This window comes from Tamandua tetradactyla, chromosome 5 (genome assembly GCF_023851605.1).
Source record: "Tamandua tetradactyla isolate mTamTet1 chromosome 5, mTamTet1.pri, whole genome shotgun sequence".
NCBI classification, from domain to species: Eukaryota; Metazoa; Chordata; class Mammalia; order Pilosa; family Myrmecophagidae; genus Tamandua; species Tamandua tetradactyla.
Genome location: NC_135331.1, coordinates 188,221,846 through 188,229,841, shown reverse-complemented (window position 1 = coordinate 188,229,841; position 7,996 = coordinate 188,221,846). Strand labels below are relative to the sequence as shown.

Genomic DNA, 7,996 nt, shown 5'->3' with positions numbered 1-7,996 from the left:
AGGAAACATTGCAATTTAATTGAATCCCACATTTATATTATTATTGTTGATTTTGTTGTAGACAATTCAATTTTTTGTCAGTTTACCAAAGAATATTTACTATTAATAATGTTAGTATTGTCATGCTTTATGGAGAAATATGGAAGATTTCTTTTCCTCCAGAAGAAAGTTTTATCTTTTTATTTATATTGTTATTTTAAATCTAGGAGTAATATGTTAGCAAGTTGTTTGTGAAAACTCCTTGTTATGTTCTCAGTAAACTGAAACCTATTGAAGTTTTGCATTTTGTAAGATAACCAGCCAGGAAGTATCCCATGTTGGAGGTTTCTCTTATTTATGCTTTATAGATGAAGGTATCTTAAAGTAGACCTCAATGTCAAGGAGGAATCTTGTTGCATGTTAAAACTTACCTTAAAATCTACGTGCTCTTGACTCTTTGAGCTCAGAGCTTTGCCTTAAATAGTCTACATCAGGAGTATCCCTTCTTATGTAAGCCCTTTCCCAGCATTTCCTATTAATCACCATGGAAGAAAGTTCATTAGGAAAGGTTGCATGGATAATAAAGGAAGAGATCATTACAACCCAGGAGATGTGGCATAAAGCAAGGTTGGAAGACCAGGTGAACTCCACTTTTCATCCTTCCTCTTCACCTCCCAGTTCTTTCCAGCTCCTGCTGTGGCATAGGGGGTCCTTTGAGGTTCAAGATCTGAACCTTGAGTAAATGGTAATCCCTTTCAGGAAGAAAGTAAATTGGAAAATTCTTAATGCAGTTCTTAAAAATATCTAAAATACACACTAATTTGGAAAGAGGGCATTTTAATCCCTTGTATTGATTAATTTGGTTATTTTGTATGGTCAAACAAATAGATAAAGCCTTACTCTTGGCAAATTCCATTTCCCAGCTTGGACCTGGGGCTGCCTGGGCCATGTGCTATCTGTTCAGAGGATGCTACAGGCTTCGGAGAGCCATGCTGGGATGCAGTGATGGATTACTGTGAATCCCAGTTTCTAATGTCTGAATCATTGCAGGTATTGGCTCTTTGAGATAGAACCCCTAAACAAATTCAGAATCTGAAGGAGATGCTAGATTTAGGACGAAGGAAGGAAGGAAAGGCGCTGATTATTGCACCCATTGTCACTATTGAATATTGACTTACTGAAGAATATTGAATTTTTGTGATAATTTTTGCTTATAGTGAAAGATATATGAATTAGCAGTAGTTTAGATATGTAGGAGTATGGATTTTCCAATAAAATTTAAATTTCTTGATGCAATTGAGAGAGCATTTAAAAAATTGATATAAATGATTAGTCTTATAAGAGATACTGAAAAAGATAACTGAGAGAATTTCAAAGAGAGTCAGAAATAACTACAAAATGTCAATTTGGTAAATTAACATTTTTAATATCCTTGAAATAGTAATAATAATAAATTCAAATTCAAATAATAGCAAATTCAATTCTTGGCTTGGTTTACATTCGGCTATGAAATATCAATGAAAAGTGACTCAACATTTTAGCTTCAATTTTAGGAACATTACTGATTGATTTTTTCCTTTATCTTTTGGATTGTTTATAATTGCATAGTCATTATATCTACATAACAGAGAACTACAATACCTTAATTATTCCACATGAATCCAAACTTGCAAGTCAATTGGTTTCTTTCATTGCTCAAATATCTTTTTCACACTTAGAAATACTAAGCATTTTTAAATGAAGATTTCATGCTTCAACCTTCAATAAATGCTCAAATAGGGAGGAGAGTTTGTGTGGACATTAAAAAGAAATTGGTGAGTATAGCATCATTACCACCAATATCTATTTAATCACTAGAAAATGTATTTTATGCTTTCACAACTTGATATGCAGGTGGTACTTAGAAAATATGGTTATTTTCACAACTTCTCTAAAACTGTTTGAAGAAAAAAATCTCATCTATATCAAGGACTAGCACAGCTTATAGATGCGGTTTCAGAAAAAACCTAACCTATCTAAGCTTCATTTTCCTCATCTATGAAATGCAGACAGTAAAAAATACTTGTCTCCTAAGATCATTATGTGTTTTAAATATGATAATGCAAATAACATCTTTAGCACTCTACCTAACACATAGTAAGCACTCAGGGCCTGTTCGATGTTTTTATTCTTATAATCATTCTGTTAAAGGTGAAGGTTTCATCAACAGAAAAGTAAAGTCTATAGGTCTGTATGACTTACCTGCAATTTAGCAAAACAACTGGCCCAGGTCAGTCTGGGGATAGTGGTTATTGTGAGGCCACATTAAATCAAAAGAATCGAAATGTTCCTGAAAAGAGGAAAAGAATGTGCTAAAATGTCATATATATTCATACAGCTATATGAATGACATTGAAAATTATAGAAAACGAAAGTGAAGGATTAATCCTAAAGTCAATTTGCTGACATCTTGAGAAGAAAGAGCTTTTAAATCTCTGGAGAGTAAATTCTCTTTAATCCAAGTCACTGAAAAAAGATTGATAGCTGATTTGATACAAGAATTCTGCATTATGATTCTTAAAACCCTTAACTTGTCCAGTTTAACCTTCAAATACTACGTTCTTTCAGCTCTTTCTCTTACCAGGCACAGCTAAAGCCTTTCACATTTGCTATTTTATTCAATTCTCACAAACTTGCTCGGTGAGTACTATAAATAGCTCCATTTTTCACGTTTGGAGACCATCAACAAATATCCTTTTGTTACTATAAATTTTCCTATTGAAAACTGATACATTATTGGGAGGTGAAAACTCAAGACAGCAAGATGAAGGAAAAAGGGAAGTGAAGCAGGGAGAGAGAGAGAAAAAGCTTTTAGCAGGTGATATATTACTGAACATGCCACAGCTTCAAAAGGGAACATAACCAGTTGCTTATTCCCAGGACATGTCTTCTGGACAGGCTTTGTGGAACCATCATGTAATTAGAATATCCCCTCAGTGGAAGTAATGGAGAGGCAGACATCTATTGGATTTTTCCATCTGTTGATTCTCTTTGGTCCAAGTTTAATTCATGAGGCACTGATTTACTCAGCCTTAACCCTTCTAGATTGTGTTCCCAGGCTCCTCCAGGCGGCCTCTAGGAAAGCCAGATCCTGCGCCTTGCAATGAAAGGTTCCTTTGCCTTTGGAAGTGGCAGGAGAGCTAGAGTCTCTCACAGGTCCAGGTGGGGTGAGTTAGGTGCAGAGCCTCTGTGGGCCCACCATGGTGAGCATGGGGAGGCAGAAAGAGCAGGCAGTGCTAGGAGATGAGGCAACAGTGTACAGCTGCCTCCTAACCCTAAGGCAAAGGTCATCACTTCGTCCTCTTTTTTTTTATTACATTTTTTCGTTTCTTGTCAGCCCTTGCTAAGTCAGCCCTTTATTCATTGTGTCATAATAATGAGATACTCAGACAGGGAAGATGCACAGATGCTCATGTGACACTGTTATTGAAAGATAGCCTGATGCAAATGCAAACAACCAGCAAGTGATCGAGGTCGGGAAGGCTGGGAGGAGGGCAAGAGGAATCTGAGGTGGCACCAAGAAATTGGACCAAGATGCCTGCTTGAAATTCTCCCCCTCAGTGAGGGAAGAGGATCGAATTTTCATCTCTGAATGAATATTGAAAATTTGTTCAGCAAATTGTTCTGGGCAATTTTAATTATTGAAATGAGACTAGAATTGTGACTTAAAATAGCCAAAAGAATTTTTATTCACTAAAAAGAAAGTTATGGAATTTTCCAAGATCTTTTCCAGGGCCAAGGAGGGACGATGCCCGTTGAGGAGGTTGAAAGAGAGAGTGAAGCGATCTTCATAAATGTAGCTCATGTTTCTGTATATCCAATTAATTTATTGCACACCAACCTCTTAAATTGCACACCTTAATCCAGTATCTCTTCTTCACCTTCCATGAATTCCTCAACTCACCACTGTAATTCTATACCCCAAACCACTTCACTTAAGCTACTCTGGCCAATATTACCACTAATGTTACAGTTGTTCGAGCTGATAGACTCTTCCTAATCCCAATATCACTTGTCTTCTCTGCAGTATTTGTGTGTGCTGGCCATTATTCTTTAAAGTCTCTAGTCTCAGATTCTAAGATACTGCTGAAGATTGAATCATGTCCCTCACAAAACCACGTGCAGGTTCCAATCCCTGGTCCTGTGGTGTGAATCCATCTGTAAACAGGGCCTTTGAAAATGCTGCTAGTTAAGCTGTACCCAAACTGAATGAGGGTGGGCTTAGTCCAACATGGCAGAAGTCCTTACAAGCAGAGGAAACTGGACTCAGAAAGAAGCCACAGGGTGCAGCCACAAGAGCGAAGTCAGTGGAACCTGAAAGAGAAAGAAGATGCTGCCATGTGCATTGCCACACGACAGAAAATCCAAAGGCCAAGGATTGTCAGCAGCAAGACCCATAATGCTACAGTCTTCAGGTAGAAAGCACTGCTTTATTGACGCCTTGATTTTGGACTTCTTTAGGCTTTAAAACCATGAGCCAATAAATTTTGGTTGTTTAAGCCAACCCAGTGTATAGTATTGTTTTTGCAGCCAGGAAACTAAAACAGATACCACATCCTCCTGGCTCACTTTTCACCTCTTGGGTCAGTCCTTTGAATTTCCTTCCTCTTCTATATCTACTTCCTACTTTAAGATGCTGATGACACCAGGGTGTTTCTCTTCACTCCTTATTCTTTTAACTGCATGTGTTTCTCAAGGTTGATTTTTCTCTTCAGTGCTAGTGTATGTGTTATCCTGTTCTGCACCCCAATGCCAAAGAATTCCTTACCTATGATATCTTCATTTCAAATTCAACATGTCCAAAAACTGAACATTTTATCTTTTACCTCCAAATGGGCTCCTTCTCCTGGCAATTACTATCTTGACTTGAATTACCACTATTCATCACCACTCCAACCTCTGCCAAAGTCAGAAAACTGAGAGTGATCCCAGACTCCTTGTGGACCCTCATTCTCACATCAAAGCAGTTACCAAGCCCTGGAGAGAAAACCTTCAAAAGAGCTTATGAATCCATTTGTTCCATATCATCCTCACAACTACTGCCTTAGGTTAGGTCTTCATTGGGTCTGACCTAGGCTACTACTTTCATAGCATGTTCCTAAAACCACTTTTCCTCTCCTAAATTTCTTCCTCCTACTATCATAAGACTATTTTTCTAATGCTTTTTTTTAAAACATAAAATTCTGAAACTTCTTCTGATGCTCCTTGGTCTATAGAAGGAAGTAAAAATCCCTTAGCAGTGCAAGCAAGGCCTTCATGATTTGACCACCACCTTTCCATGCATCATTTTTGCAATGAGAGAATGATGTGATGATAAATATAGAGCATGTGCTGCACCGTCAGCCCTGGGTCCTCATCCTTGTTCTGTGTGCCGGTTTGAAAGGCTTATGTTCCACCCGTTCCAGGTAGGTCTTGGTTAGTTTACTGGATTCCTTTAAAAGAGGAAACATTTTGGAAAAAACTTCAGAGCCAGGAAAACCACAGAGCCTACACAGCCAAAGACCTTTGGAGATGAAGAAGGAATAAGCACCCCGGGGAGCTGCATGAAACAAGAAGCCTGGAGAGAAAGCTAGCAGATGTCACTGTGTTTGCCATGTGCTTTTCCAGTTGAGAGAGAAACGTTGAACTTCATCAGACTTCTTGAACCAAGGTTTCTTTTCCTGGATGCCTTAGATTGGACATTTCTTTAGACTTGCTTTAATTTGGACATTTTCCTAGCCTTAAAACTGTAAACTTGCAACTTAATAAATTCCACTTTTGAAAGCCATTCCATTCCTGGTATATCACATTCCAGCAGGTGGCAAACTAGAACACTCTGCTACTCTATTTTTGTGACCATGGATGGGTCATAAACCCCTTTTACCAAGCATTTACCTTAGTAAAATGGTAAAGTGTGGGTCGGTGTATGTAACCATCATGAAAATTAAATGAAGCCATGTATGTGATGCATCCAACAGAGGATGTGCGATACATATCTCTTTCCACCTTCCCCAATTTTATCCCCTTTACACTATGTATCAGCATCTGAACTGTATGAAATACCTTGAATCTATTTTTAGGCTCCTTCTGTCTATGCCTTTCCATACAATATTCCCTCTAAAAGTAACTCCACATTTCCCCTTGGAAATCTCTTTTCTTTCTTGAAAATGAAGTTGAAGGGTCATTTTTTCTGTGAATCACCCCAAGGTGAAGTTAACCACTCCTTCCTCCTTACCTCGTTTTTTTTTTTTTTTTAACTTCTTTCCATATCTTGTACATTCTCCAAATCAGTCCCTACCTCACTGTGTCATTATAATGAGGCTCTCGGACATGGAGGGCACAGACAGTCACATGATGCCAATTCAAATAACATTTAAAACTGTCATAGTGTCAACACAAATAACAAAGAAAATCATGAAAGTACCTCAGAGATAATCGCCCCATATGTAATATGTTGCATTTGCTAGATAGAGTCTTAGTGTGGGACTGCCTTGATCATTACAAATGAGTATGGGGAATCTTTGTGGGACTTATTGAAAATTATTAAGTTGCGTGAAACAAGACCTTTGAGGAAAAGCTAAATGTACTGGTATGACTCAGCCTAGAGAGGGGGTAGAAAATATTGAATAGGAACTCTCAGTAAGAATGTATTTTACCACAGAGGAGATAACCAATCTTTCAGCATCATTGAGTACCAAATGATTGTGAATAATTTAATTGTCCCAGCAGAATGTAGGTCCAATAATAGAAGAATTTCCTGAGGTTAAAGATATCAGATAATGAAATATTTCTTCAGGTAGCTATAGCCCTGTCTTGACACCTTCCTTCAGGATTTGTTTAAGTGTTATTCCTTTTAGAGGTCAGGAAATGGGCCAGTTGGCCCTTCAAGGTCCCCTCCACCCACATGAGCCCATGGATGCCATCCAATAATGAAGAATTTATTTTCGTGCTAATGTAAGTATAATAAATTTTTCTTAAAGCTATTAAGCTGGTTTTATTGTAAGCAATGCATGCACCGGGGGAGACTAAGGTTCACAGATGGATAACATAAACCCATATAACTATACTACATATCTGCAAATAATTAATTTGCTTTGTGGATGTAATTTGTGTCATTGCCCAAACATGCTCTTTCAAAAATATAACTCTAAATGTGCTTGAATGGGGCATCAAGCTTTTTTGTCTTCCAGTGACATATTTTAAGGATAAGTTACAACAGACATGAAAGTAGATAATCATCTGTCATTCCATGGAATCTATGAGCAGTGACCAGGTGATTGATTAGTGATTGTAAAGGCAGAGGGATCATTGTGTTCTAGACAGAACTGCTGTATCATGAGCCGATAGCATGCCGAAGTTGGCAGGCAGTCAGATGGGGGCCCACATTGTGCTCTACTACTGCTCTTTTCTTCTAATGAATTGGAGAAAAGCACCTCCTAATGTGCTTTCTCTTTGCTTCCTTCCCACTGATGATTAAGACTTGGTATGGAGACTGACCACATTTCCATTCCCATGCATTCTAACCTGACTCTCAGTCTCCCCTAAGATAGAATTTTTTTTTTTTTTTTTTGCCCCATAGCTGTGGCTTAACCCAAAACTGCCTAGCTACTCCTGACATTCTTGGGCTAGGACCAGATGATGCAATGCTGAAGAGAAAGCCCATTACTGATTTTTACAGCTGAATAGCCACTGCCTGCTGACAAAAGAGGGTTTTAAGAATGAGCTCAGTGGTTCTTAACCAAATACCATCACCTCTGAGGAAGGGGCCTATATTTATAGGGGAGTCTTTTGCTACCATTGATATTTAGTAGGTGGTGGCCAGAGAATGTCCTGCAGTGATTGGGACAGTCCAACACTTCAAAGATTTGCTTCATTCCAAATCCCAGTAATGTCTTTGCTGAGAACCAGTTTAAGATGTAGAATTATCCCAATTTTGACCTGAACAGCCAAGCAGCAATTTAAACTCACCTTGACCCTCTTCTCAAGGAGATTCCATCCA

General features: G+C 38.2%; 1 long non-coding RNA gene across 1 annotated transcript; it reads right to left on the bottom strand.

The window, feature by feature from the left end:
- Positions 1-211: 211 nt before the first annotated feature.
- Positions 212-3,372, bottom strand: LOC143682937 (uncharacterized). The gene is made up of 3 exons (XR_013175376.1): positions 2,849-3,372; positions 2,221-2,308; positions 212-731 (listed from the first exon to the last, which is right to left on the bottom strand). It is a non-coding gene; the product is annotated as an uncharacterized LOC143682937 (long non-coding RNA).
- Between the last annotated feature and the right edge of the window lie 4,624 nt (positions 3,373-7,996).